Below are 24,314 nucleotides of genomic sequence, written 5' to 3'. Positions count from 1 at the left end.
AGCTCGTGCATGGTCATGATTCCATCCCTAGCAAAAGCCAAGCCCTCCAATGATTCTCGGCCAAGGATATTTCCATCAAAAATGATGAACGTCATGGTGGTGCCCCTTCAAACTTGCTAGGATACTAGACCCTGAACCGGTCATGCACCTCCCTTTGAGCATATAAAAACCTTCAAGTTAGCTGACTTTGATGTCAAACTCGGCATAAACATCATAGCACCTTCTACCTTACAAGGCTCGAAAACCACAAATGACCTATACAATGCCGCATTTGGCATACACATCCCGGCAATAGAGCGTCGTGCAGACATCCCGCCCAAAATCCCATATCACAAACTGCATAGCACCTATATCCAACACCCCTTGTCCCACTCCCAACCTTGTGATATCAACATTTGATCCTGTCACCTCTGATAGCAGGAAACACTTGTAGTTTTGACTAGAGAGTGCTCCATCCCTGTTACCTGTCTCCTGGCTGCACCAAATACTTGCTCAATGTCCCTATTATTTGCCTGCAAACTACCATGCCTGGGCTTCTTGCACTTTCATAGGCCGACCATCTTTAGTTGTACCATCATTGCCCAACTCCTCGTTGAGTATTCATGCTCAACCATAGCATTATTTAGATAAGAGATGATTGCATATTAGAAAACTGATACTTAGTATGTACATAAGTAGTAGATAGATAGAGAGAGATTTTATCAGCTGTAGAATCCCCCCCGGATCAAACAGAAAGGCATGAGATGTCCCATGCGTGACGTCAACTCCACCAAGATCAAATTGATGGCATTGAGAATAGCCACTTGTCGGTAAAACATGTGTGAGCAGTATATCCTTGGCACCCACAAACCTGTAAACAAGCCACTCTGGTAGCCTCCCATAGCATGATTCCTCAGTAACCTATATCCGTACGCATGCTTGATACCCAAAATGAGCGTATACACCCACATTTGAAGCAATTGCATCACCTGAAATCATTCCTCCCTTTTCTAGAGGGCTCTCCATAACATAATCTGCATCCAAAGAACTTTGCAAACGGTGCAAAACTGCTTGTAAGGAATCCTTCAAAAGTATATCTCTCAACAACATGGCACCAACCTTCGACACCCTATCATCCCAAAGCAAAAGAGAGGGTTTCCCAACCCCCTGGTCCACACAAGGCATCTGTTTACATGTCTCCTGCTGCTTTGTGACCACCTCATCTACATGCATAATATCGTAAATATCATACCTTGAGGAAGTGGAGTCCGTCTCCCATGTGCCGCCATTTCACTCATGCTCTTTCCCTGTCTCAAAATATGGAATCTTGTCCATCACTACTGCTTCAACCTTATCAACAAATCTCACTTGTCGGCCATGATTACCCTCCCAAGGAATTCGACCATCTATAGTTGAATCTGCCAACATATTTCCTTGGCTTGGAACCATCAGCACCTCTTCAACCACTGGAGCTTTCTTGTCTAGCATCCGAGGCATAGGAATAATCCCGTCTCTCTGCAACCATAATATTGAGGCGGTCCGGGGCGGGCAACAAGAAGAGTGGCCTCTAAGCAGCCTTCTAAGCTCCCGTGCTTCCTAATTGGGTTGGGGTTGGAAATAACAACAAACACAGACATAAACCCGCAACCTAACCCTACAGAAATTTGGGGCACCACCTAGTTTTGGATGCGAACTAGGATGCTTAGAGAGAGAGAGAGAGAGTGCTCTATCTACTTCAAAATGTATCGACAGTGATCAAGAAAACACGAATAAATACGTAAGAAAGAGAGAGAAGGGGGGGAGGGGCTTCTTGTTGCACTAATACCTTCTTACAAATCTGTCATTATCAATCAAAGTGAGATTAGTCTTTGTTCAACATAGCTTGAGTAACCGCAACATATCACAAGAAAAGCCACCCCAATCACTGTCTTAAGGCCAGGGGATTCCTCTCCACCCTGTCGCCCAATTACAGCACGTGGGTTTTATGGCTAAATTGATAACAACAACCGGAGATAAGCTATCAAGAACTTAAATAAAACGGCAAGACACTTATACATCATTGTTTTCCATGACTTCACGTTGGAAGAGAGACAAAGTATCCATGCTTAGTCCAAATCCACCCTCCTTGATTCAACAAATGTTGGGCTTACACTAGTAGGAAAAATGATAGGCTTCTTACTCCCAATTAAATGATCACTCTCTCTTACAATGGCATAGAGCTCCCTTGCTAATCACCCCTAATACAACACATACATATGCATAAGCCAATGAGATTCCACTCAAGAGCTCTTCTCAAGGGGTTGAGCTTGGCTTCACAAACTATAGCATACTGCTCTTGCTTATGGCTTCTCTCCCTTTTGTGGTAGCTACACCCTCCTTTTATAGAAATTTTGAGGGCTAGGGTTACTCCCCTAATTAACCCTGGTTGGGTTAGATTTTCAGCACTTATCTAATTTCTTTTTCTTGGAATTATCAAGAAGTTGGTGGGGATAGATGAAGAAAAGAGAGAGGAGAGAAATAGGGGTGATAGGACTTTCATAGTGGGTTAGTGTTAGTAGATTAGTAGAGTTAGTATTTTTATTAATTTACAAATGGAATTGGATATTTACAATGGGAGTATCCATACAGGATACAAAGAAGGAAGAAAAACTCTTAAGAGGTAAGAAAAATAGATGGATTTTTTACAAGGTTGATGCTCCAAGTGTCTTGAGTAGCGCCAATTTTGACGCTTGTTGACGGTCTACTAGCTTTGATGATACGTTTTTTCTCCACTCTTGACCTTCCTTGGGAGCCAAGGTAATTGAATATGAGTAATCAATCACCATGATGCTCTCTTTCAAGAGAAGAGGCTGAATTTTATGGTTTTTTTGATTGATATAGGTAATTTGGAGGAGTAAAAATGAGACTAGGTGGTCAATTTTGGAATGGAAGTGTGTGTAGGAGACATGAGTTCACCATGGTTTCTCTTATTCTTCAAGGTTGAGGAGAAGGTGAGTAGGGTGCAGAGAGGAGTGGTGAGAGAGGTGGGGATGATGAGTGGAGAAGTGTGTGTGAAAGAGGAAAATGACAAAGTGGAAGAGAGAGTGTGGTTGTATGGCATGGGGAAACTGGGGTCCACCAATAAAATCATAGCTCACAGATCGTAGCTCAAAAAAATATTAAAACATTTGAGAAAAAAGTTAAGCTCACAAGCTACAACTTTTGTTTGTATCACCTTTTCCAATTCAGAAACAAGTGACTTTCTAAAATTCAGCGAAACCGATTGTCTTTTCCCACTGCACAAAGTCCTTGTGGGGTCCTTCTTAGATGATTCTTTTGAATGCCTCCAACAGTGAGCCCTCCATAGTGCATGCCACATATCCTTGACCTTATTTTGTGGGTTGCGATCATGATATAAGTGAATAGTACAACTAAGAAAATCAAATATAGAGGGGTCCAAAAAATATGTACATATTAAAATATAAATAATATAGGTGAAAAAATATAAAGGGATCAACTTTAAAAGTAAATCTCTCTCATTATGAGGAAACCGTAAAAACATGAATAATTTTGGTGTTCTAATTTATGAGAGTAAAAGAGAATAATTGTAGGAAGGGAAAAATCACAATAATGAAAATATATACACACAAATAAAACTAGTTTTTTTTGGATTTTTGTTGGGGTGGAGTTACACCAAAAATAAGAGAAGCTTGCATGAAAGTATTTCTATATGGAATACAGAGTATGGAAAATATTAAGAAAAATTGTGGTAATGGTGAGGCAATGTACATAGCATAAATAACACACACCTAGGTAGGAATATTTAAATAAATACCAAAATAATTATGAAAAATCCTTTTATTTAGGCACTATATACAATGAAATATTTACACACAAAGAGGCCATAATATATCTTTTTTAAATTATTTTTTGGCTCAACTAGCCCAGTGACTAACTAATTGAGGGTTTTTTAAGGAGATATGGGAAAAGCCCCAACTCACACACGCCTATGTACAATGAAATGGTAGGGATAGCCACAATGTTTGAGTGATTTTGGTAGGGTGAGGTAGCTCACTATGGCAATTTGGATAACCAAAAAACAGCTATCATTAGCCCTCCCCTAGGATGATGGTATATTCATACCATCATAGAGCATCTTTTCCAAAGAGAGTGCTTCAAAGTCCTTGATAAGATCTTCATTGTTTGGTTCCTTGGCATTTTGGCTCAAGTTACACTCATGCTTCATAGAACAATACTTACATGAGATAGATGCCCTTTGACAGATCCTTTGGTAGAAGGCGACTCAAATAGGGCTTCAAGCGATGCCTGTTTACCTTCCTAGAATGCTCTTTCCCATTAAAGTCCGTAAGCTGATAGTAACTTGAATTGAAAGCCTTCTTAATATCAAGACAATTATTGAGTCGATTGTCATACCTTAGCACAAGATCTCCTTCATTGATGCCTTTGTCCTTTAGTTTCTTGTTAAGCTTCTCCTTCTCCCGTGTAGCTTTCCTCTTGTAGCACTCGTATGCTGCTTCTCTTTTCCACTCAAGCTTAGCTAAGGTAAGAAGTCGCTCCATCTATGCTTCTTTATCATCTTGTGCTGCTTTTCCATGAAGTCGCATTGTTGGAATGTTGAGCTCAATTGGTTGTAAACTCTCTTGACCATAGACCAAGTGAAATGGTGTGAACTCTGTGGCTTCCCTATATGTGGTTCGATATGCCCACAAGGCACCATCCAAGAAGTCATCCCACAACTTTGTCTTGTTTTTCACCATCTTTCTAATGATGCTTGCAATGACACCATTAGCTTTTTCTACCAAACCATTTGACTGGGGATAGTAGGGTATACTGTGAAGATGTAGAATGTGAATTTCTTCACAGACTTCTGTGAGCAAGCCTTTTCTAAACCATGGACCATTATCAGAAACAATCTCCAAAGGTGTGCCAAATCTACAACAAATGTGAGTGTAGACGAGTTTGCTCACTATCCTCTCATTTACCTTTGCCACACTTTGTGCTTCCACCCAAGGCTAGTCATATAGTATAAAGCCACTAGAATGTAGAGTTTACCATTTTTTTTCCTAGGCAGAGGACCCATAGCATCAACGCCCCACTTTTCAAAGGGTCCATTTGCAAGCACGATTTGCCTTGGACCCTAAACCAATTTTCTATTCCCATTTACCTGACAATTGTGACAACTTTTACACCAATGTTGGACATCCACATGCAGACTTGGCCAAACATATCCCGCAAGCAAAATCTCTTTACAGTTAATTCTTGGGCAAAATGAGCACCACATGCCTCTTCATGTAAACCTTTTAGAATGGCTGGAATTTCCATGATAGTTGGTACTCTTCTGCACACTTGATCCTTCCCTCTTTGATAGAGGGATCCTTCTAGGAAGAGATATGTGCTTGCCTTCTTCATAAGTCTCCTCTTCTGAGCCTTCGTCAAGTCTCATGGAAAATCACCCTCCAAAATGTAGCCAATAATGGGGGTCAATGACTCCGATCCCTGGTACCTCGTTTGCTTGACAGTTGCTGCCACCATGATGACCTGCACTTCTTTCTCAACACATGTAACTGCTTGTTGTGCAAGTAAATCAGCATCTTCATTTTGTTTCCTAGGAATATGATATACTTGCACTTCTTCAAACTGATTAAACAATCTACAAATGGCATGAACTTTTGTCCTTAGGCTTTCATTCTTGCATGCCCAAATGCCTAAAATTTGCTTCACAATGAGAAGTGCATCCCCTTTTACCATGAGACGTTGTATACCTTGGCCAATGCATATCTTTAAACCATGAAGTAGTGTGTTGTATTCTGTTTCATTGTTGCTAGTTGAACCTTGTAGATTGACTTTCTCTTTCATGACCACCTCTCCACTTGGGTTGAGCAACACTAGCCCTCCCCCTGCTTTTCATCTAGCTTGTCGAAAAGCTCCTTCAAAGAACAAGGTAAAAGCATTAGGAATAATGTTTGGTGGTGGCAATGGTAGGGTCTTTTGGTCGCAAGTAGGATCTAAACTTTCTCACCGCAAACATGAGAGAAAGCATCATGAGTTTTGCCTCCGTGTAGTCTCTCTCCAAAGCATTCATGACCCTACTAGCAAAGTAGATGGGTAGCATCCGGGTACTATGGAAATCTTGTTGTAGCAAAACCGCACCAATTGTTTCTTTCCCAACACTAGAGCTAACAAAGAATGTGTACTCCCAACAAGGAGGCATGAGTGTTGGTAGCTCTGATAGGATGACTTTAATGTTACAAAAGTACTCTTCAAGCTCATCAGACCATGAAAATTTTACTTGTTGTGTCAACTTTTGCAAAGGGTGAAGCAATTCCGAAGCTAAGTGAATGAAATGTGACGTATACTTTACCTTTTGAATGAATGAGATGACCTCTTTGAGATTCTTACTTGATGGGAGTTTAATAAGAGCCTTTGTCTCTAAAGGATCCTCCTCAATGCCTTTATAGGAAACCTTGTGACCAAGCAAGATCACTTCATCCTCATTTATGTGACACTTGTCGGGGTTGAATTGACCTCCCATGTCGTAGAGATTCTTTAAACCTTCTTCTACTCTTTGTATATGCAATGATTTTGAGCTATAAATGTAGAAATCATCAATGAACACCCTAATTGACTTTCCAAAGAATGCTTGAAACACCATGTTCATGAAATGTTGGAATGTTGGAGGAGCATTTGTCAGACCAAATGGCATGACTCTAAAAGCATAACAACCCCAAGGAGTGATAAAGGTTGTGTTCAATTGATCCTCCAATGCAAATCGTATTTGAAAGTAACCCGAGTAGCCATCACACACAATGTACTTCTCATGACCAGCTACCTCATTTAGAATCTCATCCTGAAATGGGAGGGGAAAGTGATCTCTTTTTGTTGCCTCATTGAGTGGGGTGTAATCCACACACACCCTCCACTTGCCGTTTTTCTTAGGAGTGACAACAATAGGAGAGACCCACTCTGAATTCTCCACTATATAAATGAAACCTACTGCTAGAAGCTTTCTTACCTCCTTGAATAAAGCCTACTCCTTGATGACTCCTAGCCTTCGTAGCTTTTGAGCCTTAGGTGTCACCTCTGGCTTCAACTCAATCTTTTGTTTAACAACATCTACTCCGCGCACATCGGTGTAATCTTTAGCAAAAAGCCTATGAAATTTCCTTAACACACCTTTGAACTCCTCCCTTTCATTCTTTGTAAGTGTTGTAGACAACATACCTTCTAGCATTCCTTCATCTTCCACATTTTGGTTCTCTTGAGAACCTACCTCTTCCAAACCTGGGCAAGAGGTCTCTTGGTTGTTTGTCTTAAACATTACCCCCATGACTTCGATGGAAGACTCATCTTTAGTAATGCTGCCACTACTTTCTTCTTCTGAAGTACTATCGGTCCAACCTTCCTCCGTCTCACTTTGTGATGATTCTTCATGGAGCTCCTCTTGGCGTTGCTCCTTCATGTCAAAGACAACCTTCTTATGGTTGTCATTCCTGCAAATTAATTTTCCAATCTCTCAATCCTACAAAGCTCGCATTTTTATTAGCCATGGTCTTCCTAAGATTAATGGGTAACCATTTCCTTTGGTAGACATAACATAGAAATCCACTGCCATCTTAATGCCAAAGCCTCCACAAAAACATTTTTACAAATGCCTATGCACCTAGCCTTGCTATTGTTTGCCATTTTTACTTTGATTTCAAGTGTCTCATGGATGTGCATGCCTAGTCTCTGTATGAGTCCCTCTGTCATGATGCAAATTTGTGCACCCCTATCCACTAGACCCTTCCTAACCAATCTTCCTTTGATCTAAGGGTGAAATCATGTTAACCTATCATGCTTTTTCATGTCTCGGACAATGCTAACTAGCACAATTTTGACATATGCTAACTAGTACAATAACTTGAGCTACATCTCCAAGATCTATGACATATGATATATCAATAGAAAGCACTTGAAACAAGGAATCCAAATGTACAAACTCCGAAAAATTTTGATATTATTTGTAAAAAATTTACCGGACGCCCAGCTTTTTGAGGATGTGCTAACTTGAAACTGCTAACTAGTACAAAAAGCGCGACAGGTTAACATGCTTTCACCCCTAACAATCTAGCACAGGTGTAATATCCTCATTCATTTCAGCTTTGAGATTTTTACAACATGCACACTCTCTTTTACCTTTCTCCTAGTGCTAAATTCCTTTGTTAAATCCCTCCTAACTTGTGGGCATAATGCAAGAAATTGAGGCCATGAGATATCAGGACCCTTACCTCTCATGTCTTCCAACCGGTTGTATGGAGCCATACATGCCCAAGAGGGAAGTCTTGGAGGTTGATATGACGTCGAGTCCTCTTAGCTTCCTTGGTCTACTTCACCTTCTTTTCTCGTCCATTGTCAGTAAGGTAACTCCTTCTTTCTCCTTACCTTCTCCTTGGCCACGCTTAATGCCATTTGCTTCCATGTTAACTTCATTTGAATTCGTCACCTCTCCCACATACACATTTAGATCTGGCAAAGGTGGAACTCCTTCTACCTCTTGTGGAGGTGGTCTTGTTCCATTAGGCCTTTGTAGAAGCCTTGGTTGTTGACCCATTCCTTCACCTACATTGATTACTTGGTAATTCAAGTTAGGTCTCCTTGGCTCCCCACGGGGCCAAGGACAATAATACATCCCATGTCCAGACTCTCCGCAAATCCAACATTGCAAGACTCTTCTAGGTCGTGGCTCTCTCTCTTTTGACTTCTTTGCTTGTGCCTTTGGACCTACGGCTTGTACAAGGTGAATTGACAGGCTACTTAAAGATTCATTTAACTTCTCGACTACTTCAGTTGTTACCATAGGAGCTTTTCGATGAGCCACACGAATTGTAAGGTGAATTGTAGAGCATGACTTCACGTTAGAAGAGAGACAGAGTATCCATGCTTAGTCCAAATCCACCCTCCTTGATTCAGCAAATGTTGGGCTTACACTAGTAGGAAAAATGATAGGCTTCCTACTCCTAATTAAATGATCACTGTCGCTTACAATGGCATAGATCTCCCTTGCTAATCACCCCTAATACAACAGATACATATGCATAAGCCAATGAGATTCCACTCAAGAGCTCCTTCTCAAGGGGTTGATCTTAGCTTCTCAAACTATAGCATAGTGCTATTGCTTATGGCTTCTCCTCCTTTTGTGCTAGCTACACCCTCCTTTCATAGCAATTTTGAGGGCTAGGGTTACTCTTCTAACCGTGGTTGGGTTAGATTTTCAACACTTATCTAATTTCTTTTTCTTGGAATTATCAAGAAGTTGGTGGGGATAGATGAAGAAAAGAGAGAGGAGAGAAATGGGGGTGATAGGACTTTCATAGTGGGTTCGTGTTAGTAGATTAGTATAGTTAGTATTTTTATTAATTTACAAATGAAATTGGATATTTACAATGGGAGTATCCATACAGGATACAAATAAGGAAGAAAAACTCTTAAGAGGTAAGAAAAGATGGATTTCTTACAAGGTTGATGCTCCAAGTGTCTTGAGTAGTGGCCAATTTTGACGCTTGTTGATGGTCCACTAGCTTTGACGGAACGTTTTTTCTCCACTCTTGACCTTCCTTGGGAGCCAAGGTAATTGAATATGAGTAATCAATCACCATGATGCTGTCTTCTAAGAGAAGAGGTTAAATTTTGTGGTTGTTTAGATAGATATAGGTAATTTGGAGGAGTAAAAATGAGACTAAGTGGTCAATTTTGGAATGGAAGTGTGTGTAGGAGACATGAGTTCACCATGGTTTCTCTTATTCTTCAAGGTTGAGGAGAAGGTGAGTAGGGTGCAGAGAGGAGTGGTGAGAGAGGTGAGGATGATGAGTGGAGAAATATGTGTAAAAGAGGAAAATGATAAAGTGGAAGAGAAAGTGTGGCTGCATGGCATGGGCAAACTCGGGTCCACCAATAAAATCATAGCTCACAACTCGTAGCTCAAAAAAATATGAAAACATTTGAGAAAAAAGTTCAGCTCACGAGCTACAACTTTTGTTGGTATCACCTTTTTAAATTCGGGAGCAAGTGACCTTTAAAAATTCAGCAAAACCGATTGTCGTTTCCCACTGCACAAAGTCCTTGTGGGGTCCTTCTTTGGATGACTCTTTTGAATGCCTCCAAGAATGAGCCCTCTATAGTGCATTCATGCATGCCACATGTCCTTGACCTTATTTTGTGGGTCTACAATTGAAGATATTGTTGACATCATGATATAAGTGAATAGTACAACTAAGGAAATCAAATTTTGAGGGGTCCAAAAAATATGGTCATGTCAAAATATAAATAATATAGGTGAAAAAATATAAAGGGGTCAACTTTAAAAGTAAATCTCTCTCATTACGAGGGTACCATAAAAAGATGAATAATTTTAGTGTTCCAATTTATGAGAGTAAAAGAGAATAATTGTACGAAGGTAAAAATCACAATAGTGAAAATATATACACACAAATAAAAGTAGTTTTTTTGGATTTTTGTTAAAAAATTGTGGTAATGGTGAGGCAATGTACATAGCATAAATAACACACACCTAGGTAGGAATATTTAAATAAATACTAAAATAATTATGAAAAATCCTTTTATTTAGGCCCTATATACAATGAAATATTTACACACAAAGAGGCTCAGCTAGCCCAGTGACTAGCCAATTGAGGGTTTTTAAAGGAGATATGGGAAAAGCCTCCTAACTCACACACGCCTATGTACAATAAAATGGTAGGAATAGCCACAGTGTTGGGTGATTTTGGTAGGGTGAGGTAGCTCACTATGGAAATTTGGATAGCCAAAAAACAGCTATCAATATCTTCAGCTCTTCTTGCATATGCAGAACCTCTAGCATTGACTGTGCTTTTATCTCCTTCGCTTCAACTGTCTTTGACACTATCGGATTGGACCATCCTTGTCTCTCTTGACGTTTCTTCAAGAGATTCTTTGTGCGACCTTTTGCAAAGACCAGTGCCTCCGTATATGACACCAGTCCATCAACTTCAACTTTATCACGAACATCCACATGTAAGCACTCCATGAATTTTTTTAATTTCAAAAAGTCGGGATTCTCTGCAAGTAGTTACCTTTATGAGTTTGCTGCATAGCGCTTCAAAATTCCACACAAACGCTTGAAAGTGACCAGTTAGGCTTTGCTTTAGCTCGTCCAGCCTTCACTTGGCTTTTCTTTAGCTCGTCCAGTCTTCGCTTCACTTCGCTCAATTGCGCGTTGGCCACATATTTGCTTCGCAATGCCGCTTCGAGGGTGTTCCAATTGAACTTTTCTTCAACCTGCAAGCCATCGTACGATGTTTTGGGAACGCATGGGCCACTCCCTCTTCTTTCGACAAGCCACTCTCTAGCAAAAATAGACCATAGTCTTGTAGCGACACTTCTGCATCTTCAACACCTGTAAAAGTCGGAAAACCTGACCACATCTTGCTTAGCAGCACTTGCTCTTTGAAACTGGTATCACCACAACACCGTCTTCGAATTCACCGAGAAGCAATCAGTAGCTCCTCAGTGGGGGCACCACTGATGGAAAGAGGGAACAAACCCAGCACACTCCAAGCTTGCCTCTCTATAGCCCAGGGATTAACCCGCACCCCTAACCACACAGAATTACACATGCACGCATACTTTGTGCCAATCTCCAATGCACCAACTCGCCTTTGAACAGCACTGGCTCTGCACACTCACACATAAACACCTCAGCACAAAAAACCCATCAAAACACCATCATATTGAGACACCGATTGATGCATACAACTACGCAATCTATAAACGCACTCACATAGGGAGGCGACACACGTCTCGTCCACATATACAATTCGTCCGCACAGTCTCTCTCCCTCTCTCTCTGTCACACACATACAATCCCGGAGAAGACGCTACCACGGCCATACGACAAAAGACAAGATGGATAAGAAGACTAACATCTAACCATAAAAAAACATGGACAAGCTTTGCATCATCACAAAGGTAGGTTACAATCGTGGTGTCGGTAGTACACAGGCTTCGAAGCACACCAATTTCTCTCCTTAATCCCTCCAAAAAACACCTTCAAAGTGCTCCCAGCTCACCTTCGCATGTCATAGATTTCCGCCTTCTCCCTTAGCATCATGATCCCTCACATGCGTCGAGAATACCAGCGAGCTTCAGAGGGCACTTTGGCTCCTTCACAAGAGCGGGAAGGATCCCTTTCCTGCGCGTACTCAGCCCAAAGGGCTGCCCCTTCAGACGACCCTCTCTTGCAGCGCTATCTGACCCTTGATTTTTTTATTCTTCCATACATGGCTAGCCCGCAGATGGCGTATCTCCTCCAAGCCTCCTCAACTACTCACCATGCAGCCCTCGCCACCTCTCTACTGCTCACTGTCGAGCCCTCTTCCTCGAGCACTTGCCCTCCTCAACTGTTTACCACCCCTCTTTTGGGCCAGCCCTTTTGTGGCGCATTCCTTGTCCGCCCCCCTGGCGGCTTCACCTCCCCATCTACTGCACCTCCTATGGATTCTACTGCATTTGGATCCCCTCTATGCTCACCTTCTCACCACCCCGCCATGGCCATCCTCCCTGTAGTGTTGGCTGCCCCTTGCTCCCCCTTGTTGGGCGGTCCCTTTTACTGCATATAGCGCAGCCTCTACTCCTACTCATGGCCCTCACCCTCTCCTCCGGTCCTATCCTGACATGGTGGCCCTTCTGCAACCGCCCGCCTTCTCCATAAACAGCCCCCGGATGCAGCTTGCGACATCCACCTTCTGATCCCCCAGCCTACTGCAGTCCCGCTCTCTTTTCTCCCTCTTCTTGACGGCCTCGCTTCTTGCCTTATGCAGCCCCGCCACCAGATGGTGACTTGCCCCTCGCATGCCTGGCAGATGGCAGGCCTTTCCATTGCCTTTGGTTGTGACTGCATGCCAACCAAATTTTGAAAAACAACCTCTTTTTACCTTTTAAAAAAAACTCTCCAACTTGGCAAGCATTCCCAAGCGAAGAGGTCCCATCGACCTCTCTCATGTTGAGCTCGGCATTCCCTTGCCCAAATCTCAAGCTTGTGCATGGTCATGATTCCAACCCTAGCAAAAACCAAGCCCTACAATGATTCTCGGCCCAGGAGATTTGCCGCTTCAAACTTGCTAGGATACTCGACCCTGAACCGGCCATGCATCTCCCTTTGAGCACATAAAAACCTTCAAGTTAGCTGACTTTGATGTCGAACTCGGCATATACATCATAGCACCCTCTGCCTTACAAGGCTCGAAAACCACGAATGACTTGTACAATGCCGCATTTGGCATACACATCCCGATAGTAGAGCGTCGTGCAGACATCCCGCCCAAAATCCCATATCACAAATTTCATAGTACCTGTATCCAGCACCCCTTGTCCCGCTCCTAACCTTGTGATATCAACATTTGATTATGTCACCTGTGATAGGAGGAAACACTTGCAATTTTGACGAGAGAGTGCTTCATCCCTCTGTACATGTCTCCTGGCTGCACCAAATACTTGCTCAATGTCCCTGTCATTTGCCTGCAAATGCCTGGGCTTCTTGCACTTTCATAGGCCGACCATCTTCAGCTGTACCAACATTCTCCCGAACGTTCTTAATGGTTTTTTGAAAGAAGTGATTGCGCATATGTACATACACATGCATGGTGCATCGAATAAAGGATTGTCCATTTTCCAAAGGCAGGTGGTTACGTGGGGCCCACATGTGTACATGTAGGACACCGTGTACCTAGTACATCGATTCTCATTATCACCAGTACCAGTGTGTTTTTTCTATGATAATGAGGAGTTGGTAGCATGTAACACTTCTTGAGGAAGCTATTAGCAGGCCGACGCCATGAGGTAAGCAGGTGCGTTAGATGGCATCTAGTGGCGTCAGAGATCGAATGGGGTCAATACTTGCACGTGGTAAGCGAGGACACAACGGGAATGTTTTCTTGTGATGATTATCCAGAAAGGTCATCATGAGAACTGTATTTGGGGGCCACTTTATGTGATTGCAGGATGCATTATTGGAAAAAGTTGGGTGCCAGGTGTTCGGATGGATGTAGAAGGGTGGCAAAAATGTACCACGTGGTCATTTTTTGGCTTGTTTGGGGTCTGTTTGAGGTCAATCAAAATGCCAAAGGTGCCCAAGGGATAAAGTAAGTGTGGACACTAAAAAACCTAAGAAAAAGACTAGCAAAGCATGGAGCGGAGAGGAGGAACATCCACAACTGAGTTTTTGCTGTTTTTGGAGCCTGTTTTTGCCATAAACTGTTCATCCGAGGTCCGATTTGTACACTTTGATATTGTAGACTGGGATTTTGGGCCGTTCTGGACGAAATGGCACTATCTATTTTGATAAATTCCTCTTTTTTTCCTGTTGTTTTGGTTGTGTAATTTTCTCCTATGAGCAAAGGCTCTGAGCAAATTTGTGATTGCATCTGGCATATTTCATCCATATTGTGTGAGCTATTTGCCCCATTGATGTTGGCCAAGCTCAATTGTATCTAAACATCAGGAACCTTCGTTTTTTGAGCTAAGTTTTTTTGGTTTGTGTGTGTCTCTGTGTTGAGTGGGCAAATGGAAAGTCTCTCTCCTCTCACTCCATTGGTGTGTTCCCTATCTCGGCCAGGTGGGTTGTGTAAGCTGAGTGTTGCCCCATAGTGTGTGTGTGTGTGTGTGTGTGTGTGTGTGTGTGTGTGTGTGTGTGTGTGTGTGTCATCCCAAGAGTGTGTGTCGGGTGATTATAGAGGCATTGTGTGTGTTTCCATTCCGCTCACATTCTTTTGGTGCCCGCATGGAAGAGACTCTTTGAGTACCTTCAACTTTAGCATTACAGGTTACAAGTTACAGGGACAGGTACATGTGATTCACAAAGATACAAGTAGATAGAGTAGAGTGATATACTGATAGTGGAAGTCACTTGCAGTTGTCGTGGGTATCCATCATTTGGCGCCTATTTGAGCGTATCGTCTTGTATTGTACGTTACTTGTGGATACTGCCATTATATGCCTTTGTGGAGACATACTTGGTTTTTTTTGGTAGTCGCAGCCATTTTGGAGACTCGGTCTGGAAGATAGTCATTTTTGAGACTTGACTGCACGAGATTTGCATAAGCTTTCGACGTGAGAGGGTCAATAGCGTGAGGTTTTATTGAGCTAGGGGATTTTGAAATGTGAGATCCTTTTGGTGATACAGGTGGCTGGAGCACCCTTTTCCTGATTTCTCCATAGCCTATGTACTAATGATTCCTACTTGATGCTCGGGTTCTATTGTTGGCAAGTTATGCATACATATATAGTCTATATTTTGGGTTCTTACTACTCTACTTCTGGGGAAACTCTACCAAACTTTTTCCAAGTTATGATGGTTGGTTTTTTGGTCTTTTGAGCCATTTATGTTGTTATGCTACTGAAATTCTTGCAAAATCAGAAGATAAGTCAGGTGTGCCTTCTTAGGAGCTGCATGGTTGGCTTTAATGGATGATCAAAACAGACATCAATTCACTCCTTTTCATTTCACACAAAGAATAAATGTTAATGTGTCCAGGAACATTTTTTTTCCAAGAGCACATAGTCTTTATGTTCGGGCCAAGAAGATTAAGAGAGATACTGGAGTCCCCTTTGCCTGTTGTAATTTCGATGATTAACTATGAAAACTCATTTGATGTGCCTGTGTTTGTCCTTATCTAAAAATGAGCTCCATTGAAGCTTCTGGGGATTGAGTCAGTAAAAAGTTTGGGTTCTTGAACCTGTGTTAGAAGGGGTTCTGAACGCATTAAAACTTGGGTAGCCATGGCTTTCTCTTATCTGGAATTTCATGGAAGAAGCGATGAAGATGTGGAAGAATTTTTGGAAAAGATGGAGGTTTCTTGCATTAGCAATTAGATTCACGATCCTGCATAGATATTACGTCTTCTCCAAATTTGTTTGAAGAGTGATGCACGAGTTTGGTCCAAAGCATTTGAAGAGGAGTTGCATGCGGCGGATCTACCTGTGAGATTAAGTTGGGACAATCTAAGGCATGGATTGGAAGTGGTGTTTGTGAAGACAGAGGATCCTAACAAAGTGTGGCAAGAAGTACAAGGTTTGGTGGAAAGGGAAGGTGAGCCAGTAGATACATACGTAAGTTTTCAATGGCATGGGAGAGGATGTGCAAGGCCTTAGCACCACAGGTACCCTCATTTGACATGATGAAGAAGGACAGGTTCTTGGCTGGTCTTTGGGAGAATATATATTGGAGAGTGGTTTTCAATGGCATGGGAGAGGATGTTCAAGGCCTTAGCACCACAGGTACCCTCACCTGACATGATGAAGAAGGACAGGTTCTTGGCTTGTCTTTGGGAGAATATATGTTGGAGAGTGGAGCTAAAGAAGCCTAGGACATATGAAGACACACTAGAGGTAGTGAGGAACAAAGAGTGGAAGATGAGAAGAATGAGTCAGCTAGGAGTAGAGTCTTCACCCAGGAGGTTTGAGTTTCAGCCTATGGATTCTTTGCAAGGTCGCATGCCAGAGGTTCATCATGAACTAGTGGTTTCGGTTACTCCTTAGGTTATGCCAATAGTGGTTAGTCCAGCAGTGCAAGATGATGAGCAAATGAAAGACATGAGGCAGGTGGTAGACTTAATGAAGAATCTCATCCTAAACATGCTAGGTAATGTGGGAAATAATCGAGGTCGGGGGAGGTTTGCAAATTAGCCAACAGATGAAGAAAGACCCAGGAATGGTGTTGGCCAAAGTAATGGTAGTTTCTGGAGGCAGACGCCCACGTGTTATAATTGCAAAGAGTTGGGACACATTAGCCTACATTGTGATAAGCCACCAAGGATGGGGGGAGACATGTATCCATTGCCAAGATAGGTGCTAACCAAGTCAAATGATTATGGCATTGAAATTAGGGGAGAGGAAGAAACCAATGGATTAACCAAGGAGAAAAAGGGAAAGACAAAAGTGATCAGTGTGGTCACCTTGGAGAAGGAAGCAAGGCTGGACGATACATTAGTGATGCCTATTGGGAAGAGCACCACACAAGCAGGGATTTTAATTATGCGATGACGCATTTTCTTAAATGTTAATTATTGTTGTTATTATCACTATTTTTTTCATGTTAATAACATATCTAATGTTATGACCTACGAAAACTGGTAGAAAACGTAGAACCGACGGGAAAACCAACAATCCCAGCAGACCCGGTGGGTTTAACATGAAACCCGACGGGCCCGGCGGGACAAGCAAGAAACCCGGCAGGCCCGGCGGGACAAGCAAGAATCCCGCCGGACCCGTCATGTACCCCCTCCATATTTGGAGGCTCTATATAACCCTATAGTAGACATCACATCACACCACCTCTTCCTCTAAATTTGGTCATCCTTTAAAATTTAGAAGAAAAACTAAAGGTAAAAAAATGAATAGTCTTTTAAAAAAATTAAAACTTAATGTAACTCTGATCATGGATCATTAGTTCTTTTTTGAACTGAACTGATTCTTGAAAGGAGGTAGAAAGATGAATCTTTGGGTCGGTATCTCTACATTTGGGATGGACTGATCTCATGTTTGGTTCACCGTTATATTTGCTAAATTGATTGCTATATTGATTAGAACTTCTATCATGGGTCATTAGTTCTTTTTTGGACTGAACTGATTCTTAAAAAGAGATAGAAAGGTGAATCTTTGGGTCGATATCTCTACTTTTTGGATGGACTGATGACATGTTTGATTAACCGTTGTATTTTCTTGCTATTCCGATTAGAGCTCCAATCATGGGTCATTAGTTCTTTTTTGGACTGGACTGATTCATGAAAGGAGGTAGAAAGGTGAATCTTTGGGTCGATATCTCTACTTTTGGGATGGACTGATCACATGTTTGATTCACCATTGTATTTGCTTGCTATTCTGATTAGAGCTCCAATCATGGGTCATTAGTTCTTTTTGGATTGGACTAATTCATGAAAGGAGGTAGGAAGGTGAATCTTTGGGTCGATATCTCTACTTTTGGGATGGACTGATCACATGTTTGATTCACCGCTGTATTTGCTTGCTATTTCGATTAGAGCTCCAATCATGGGTCATTAGTTCTTTTTTGGACTGGACTGATTCATGAAAGGGTAGGAAGGTGAATCTTTGGGTCGATATCTCTACTTTTGGGATGGACTGATCACATATTTGATTCACCATTGTATTTGCTTGCTCATGTTTGAGTAGATTGAGGTTTATTCCCTTCAGGCTTCACTACTATGCTTATGTGTGATATTGATTATAACACTAATGTTTGGTTTGAATAATACTTGAAAGAAGAGATAGCATACTGAGCTATGTTTATTCGTATTGTAGGCATCCAATAAGTATGTCTTCCACCGGGAATGTGAGCGGTGATGTTGGTGTCTCATGCCTGGCTTCCTTGAGGAGACCTCCTACCTCGATGCCAGGTCTTGCTTCACAAGGCACCACTTCGTAGGGCAAGCGAAAGGCAGGTGGAAAAATTCCAGGACCCAAGTAGAATTTTGCCAAAAATTTAAATAAGTATCAAGATTGGAAATGTAACTTTTGTGGCGAAGAGAACTCTGGAGGAGCACCAAGAATAAGGGATCATTTGCTAGGTGGAAATACCAGAATCCAAGGAGGAAAGTGCAAGGACTTAGGTGCAGAAGAAGCATCTATGCGCTTAAAAGCTTTAATTGGTAAGATAATTTCCACGAGAAAAAGATCAAAACTCTCTACTTTTGACCATCACACCCTGGTATCGATAAGATCAAACCAGTACGAGGGATCATTGGGTGTAACGCCCACCAATGGAAGCACTCAAAGCAGGGAACCAACTTCTCATATCGATGGAACTACACCTCCAAACCATGGATCTCCTGACTTTCAAGTAGGATCGTCAAAAAGTAGACAGGTTAGCTTACAGACGAGCTTCAAAACGCTTGCCTTAGAAGAATCACAACTTGCACTAGTTAAAGCCGTCTATTTCACTGGGGGATCATTGGCCATTGTCACCCGTGATGCATGGAAGTCAGCTTGGAAACGCATTGGGGAGTATGGTGCTGGATTTGCCCCTCCAACATATCACCATATGAGAAACCAAATGTTGGATAAATGTTACACAAGCACACAACAGGATATTCAAAGGGATAGAAAAATATGGATACACCATAGTTAGTGATGGTTGGTCCAACGTTCAAAGGCAGCCATTGATCAACATCATGCTTGTATGTCCTCGTGGTGAATGTTTTATCAAAGTTGTGGATAGCTCTGGTCAAATAAAGTATGGCAGTTTTATAGCTGACGTCATTGCCGACGCAGTTGAGGAACTTGGAAAAGAAAATGTTGTCCAAGTAATCATGGACAATGCCAAAAATTGAAGGGCTGCAAGTAGGATACTTGAAAGTCGCTTCTCTCACCTATATAGTGCTGGTTGTTGTACACACAGCTTGAACTTGGTATTGCAAGATTGGTACAAGAGGGAGGACACAGAGTGGTTCAAATGGATATTAGACAATGCTCGCTTAATAGTCAAGTTTGTTTTGAAGCGTCAGAGGGTTCTTGACATGTACCATCAGAGGATGTCTACTATGTTAAAACTGCCGTGCGAAACTAGATTTTGCACCAACTACTATACGGTAGAATCACTGATAAAAAATAAGAATGCTGTGATGGAGACATTTGTTTGTGCCACTTTTTCAGAATGGGAGGCCGGTCAAAGGGAGAAGATAAAAAGAAAAATAGGGGTGATCAGAGATCTACTAGTTGATCGCCACTTCTGGGATGATGTGGTGGATGTGCACAATCTCATGATGCCAATTATGCTCGTATTACGCCAACTGGATTCTCATGCCTTGCCTAACATAGGTAAGGTGTGGATGGCTTGGTGGACTGTTCAAGTAAGCCTTGCAAATCCAAAGGAGCCCTAGGAGCCAATTGTGAAGCCTTGGAAGACACCATTCACTCAAAAGAGGAGAGAAATTTTGAGAAAGTATGTGCATGGTCGATGGGTTGGAGCACATAGTCCACTACACAGCGTAGCTATCTTATTGGATCCAGAGTATTGGGCAATGGAAATAGACAAACTTGATGAGGAGGTGCTGGAAGACTTTTATGATGTGATAGGCAGGTTTTATGATGATCCTGATGAGCATGCATCAGCTGTTACTGATCTTACAAAGTTTAAACTCAAAGAGGGTAAGTTTGGTACAGAATTTGTGTAGAAACTTGCCACGGAGCAACCAGCGTGGAAGTGGTGGATGATGAATGGTGGTAGTGCACCCACCCTTAAACACTTAGCTGTTAGAATCCTAGCCCAATGTGCATCCAATTCAAGTTCTGAGAGAAACTGGAGTACATATAAATATGTACATTCCACCATCAGAAACCGCCTTCTAAATTCAAGAGCTGAAAAATTGGTGTATATGTACTGCAACCATCTGCTATTGGCAAGAGTGCAAGCTGAGAACTACAAAGAGGAGATGCCGCGCTGGACTTATGATGTAACCAATAATGAGGTGGACGAAGACAGTGAGCTGCAAGGGGAATCTCATAATTAGAAACTACATGTACTTTAGAAGAGATTGAAGAGAATTTGGAAATTGAACCAACTTTGACCCGTCGCAGCAAGCGACGGTGGTTTAATCAATAGATCATCGAATCCATTGAGTGACTTCTGTTTAAGTTCAGAAACTGTTTATCTTATAAGATTTTTTTTAAATTTAGTTTAAGGTTTAGACATTTTCTTAATAATAAACAAAGCCCTTAAAAACCTTTACAAGGCCACAAATCACTATTAAAGCTTCATAATATACAAAGCCCTAACAAATCTTTGCATTATCACATATCATAATTGAAGCTGAAGTGAAGACAATTCACAATTCACTAATAAACTCTTGCAAGACAACGAGTAAATGTTTTCAAATGTTACAAAAACTATCCAAGTGATAGTGAAATATTTATGAGAATATCTTCATTCTCCTGTTCACGCTGACCTTTAAGCTTATTATAGTCTTCAGACATTTTGAACATTGTATATAGCTTTTTGGATATCTCATACTCACATATAGCACAATGAAAGTTATTCATCATGCTTTGCATCAAGCATGATATATGGTACATATGTCCGCATGGCAAGCTGAAGTGACCACACCACTCATGAAAGAATGATCTACGTATGGGGGAAGGACCACCGTGCTCACCAAAAGCTGGAGGGGCCTAAATAGATGTTGGGTGCTCAATCAATGTGGCAGCATTTTGTTTTTTTATAGTCGCCTCTAACTCTTTTACGTGGCGAGATAGCACCTTCACCTCCCTTTGCAAGTCTCTATTTAGGGTTGCTTCTTCATGAGAGCCTTGTGTAGCTTGTCATGCTTGCCTGAGTTGAGTTTGAAGCTCCTCCTTAACTTGGTGCACTTCCATTGATGCACCTTCTAGTGCCAATGACATCTCTTGCTGTGTGACGGTGATTGCACTACTGCGAATGTCCTCAACTATCATATGAGGTGTCCTTGAGCTGAAGTCCACTGCTTCACCCAAGACATAATGCATGTATAACGTCTTGGCAAACCACAATGGACAATCCATATGATGCATAGGATGACCCATAACATCGAGATATATGTTCTCTCCATTTTCTTGTATGTCTGCATTAATGCATTGTGATAGCTTGAGTCGGCCTTTCTTGATGTTGTCATCTGCAACGCTTGGCCATATGGATTTGACCATTTCTCGGTCAATCCTAGTGTTCACCTCTTTCCATTGTGTACCCACTGGGTTGGCCCACTGGGAGCAACGAGCTGCAATTTGAGTGGTGTCGTTCACTCCACCGCCTTGACACATGGATCTGAGACGCTCAAAAGCACGCTTAGACCTTTGATGATCATTATCCATCTCTTGATTAGACACTATACTTCACTTACAGCATACAAACTTAATGATAATCAATTGCTATAAGAGTAACCACCATTTTACGACAATCAATTGATATTAGAATAACCACCATCTTACGACAATCAATTGATATAAGAGTAACTACCATTTTTTAAATCAATGAATGACAATCAGTGATTCCATGTGGCTTATTGCTTGAAACTTAAGAGAAAAAACAAAACTCATAGAAAATTTGTTGTCTATTGAGATATAACAAAGTGTTTTTATTACTCATACATCATCCATGGCGCATAAAACCCAATTTTTAAAAGTGCTTTTATAAGTCAAAAGTCTTAGAAAACCCTGCTTCATAAAGTACATCATATATCCATCAAAAAAAGGCTACACTCATTTCAAAGGGGGGGGCGTAAGCATCGTTTTGGATGGGCTTCAAATCTTTCTAATTCTTTGTCCAAAAGTGCCAAGGTCTTTCTGTCTGTGGATTTCTTCCTCACCCAACCTTCCACAACAATCCTAGATATGGCTTGTACCTCCACTAAAACCTTATGTTTGAACCAATCTGTGTTGTAGTAGTAAGAGAACTCTCCACAAAACTTACAAAATTGCCATATCACCCATCCTATGGCGTACACATCTGTGGCCTTGGTCCATGGGCACGGGTGATTGCCATCTAGTAACTGAGGAGCTCGCCAAGGATGAAGATTTTGCCAGTTTTCATCGGTATTGTTGGTCTTTTGTGTCTGTAAGCCAACACGCAGAGCCAATCCCCAATCAATTATTCCAATACGGGGAGTGATATCCTTGGTAAAGTCCATCATGATGTTCCATGGATGGAGATCATTGTGGATCACTCCCTCGTCATGTGCGAATCGCAATGCCTTCACCAAGGCATGGATCAACGAGGGAGCATGATTGCAAAGACTCTTGATATGTGTTTTCTGGTCTTCAGAGGGCTGCTCCCATTTAAAGTCTTCAGGGATCTTTCCTTTCCCCTCTTGATGCGCTACAAGCGTCGTGAAAGAGCCATGTGGAAGGGGCACTGTCTCCATAAGATCACCTAAAGTTCTCCCATTGAAGTAGGGGAATATCAGAAACCATGGCAACGTTACACAGTGGGAAATACTCCTCACAATCCCTCTATGGTTGAGATCTACCCCACTTTCTGATACAAAGCTTTTCCACTGATGCTTGGCTTGTCCTTTGAACTCCTTGGCACAATAAGTATTCGTTGCAGGAAGGAAACTGATCCCTTTGATTTGAACTTGCCACCCTCTTCCATAAGCCCCTGACCCAAGTTTCTTGATCTTATTAATGGACTTATTTGGAATGGCCATAGTCATACTACATTCAGAATTTATATACTGCTCTCCAGGTGATTGGCTGAAGCAGTAGAACCCGATGTTCCCTCAATGGCAGCCTCCTCAATAAACGGTTCTCCAACTTGGCTGCTCCCCATAACTCAGGTGATAGCCATTCGCATTTTCTTGCTTAGGCCAAACTGTGTGTCTATGTGGGATGCTCGCCTTGACCTCTCCTTTTCAGCTCTCCATCTAGTGTTCCAATGCTCTAGCTTACCCTTGTCTACTTCTTGAGGGCATTCCTCTTTCAAATTAGAGGCCACCTTGGGCAAATTGCCCACCCAGCTGCTCAATAATGAGATTATTGATTCGATTGTTTTGTCTGGATATAATAGCAACATTTTGCGGGAAATCTCACTGTATAATGATTGCAATCTAGGCTCATCTGCAACAATCTGCGCTATATCCTCGAGATCTAGTGCACTGACGATTGTAATCAACAATTGTCTAATTTTCTTTTTGAACTCTATCATTGAAGTAGCAGAAGGATCCATTTTGCCCGCAATGGTATTATTGCAAACAACACATTGTGAAATATAACTATGTGCCACTGTATTTGGATCTTTTCTACGTGAAAGAAAAAGTGCAATATAGACCATAGATCTCGTACGCTTTTGCAGTGACACACCTAATCGCAATTGCAACCATGTGACAATGCCTCACCATACGACGACTTACAAACAAATGCTCCTGTCATTCTAGCAGCAACACACCTAGTCGCAATTGCAACCATGTGCCGAAGCATGAATGACTAGGAGCAACATAAAACATAGTCACCCTCCTCTTTTGCAATGACACACCTAGCCGCAATTGCAACCATGTGCCAGTGCATCCACGCACGGTGACTTCTTTCAAACAGATGCTCCTGTCATTCTAGCAACAACACACCTAGTCGCAATTGCAACCATGTGCCGAAGCATGAATGACTGGGAGCAACATAAAACATAGTCATCCTACGCTTTTGCAATGACACACCTAGTCGCAATTGCAACCATATGCCAGTGCATCCACGCATGATGTCTTCTTTCAAGATTCAAGCATATGAAGCATTAAGAAATTATTTTAGCACACATTCATACATTAGATGCTACCGTCAATCTAGCAGCAACA

At 41.8% G+C, this 24,314-nt stretch overlaps 1 long non-coding RNA gene and 1 pseudogene across 1 annotated transcript; both read right to left on the bottom strand.

The window, feature by feature from the left end:
* Positions 1-900: 900 nt before the first annotated feature.
* LOC147429166 (uncharacterized) lies at positions 901-1,476 on the bottom strand (annotated as a pseudogene).
* An 8,985-nt stretch (positions 1,477-10,461) lies between these two features.
* On the bottom strand, positions 10,462-12,253 carry LOC147429165 (uncharacterized). The gene is made up of 3 exons (XR_015185814.1): positions 12,063-12,253; positions 11,067-11,667; positions 10,462-10,986 (listed from the first exon to the last, which is right to left on the bottom strand). It is a non-coding gene; the product is annotated as an uncharacterized LOC147429165 (long non-coding RNA).
* Between the last annotated feature and the right edge of the window lie 12,061 nt (positions 12,254-24,314).

Source organism: Adiantum capillus-veneris, chromosome 22, assembly GCF_014529385.1.
Source record: "Adiantum capillus-veneris isolate H3 chromosome 22, ASM1452938v2, whole genome shotgun sequence".
In the NCBI taxonomy this organism is placed as follows: domain Eukaryota; kingdom Viridiplantae; phylum Streptophyta; class Polypodiopsida; order Polypodiales; family Pteridaceae; genus Adiantum; species Adiantum capillus-veneris.
The sequence above is the reverse complement of the archived record's forward strand: the minus strand, read 5'-3'. Positions and strand labels throughout refer to the sequence as shown.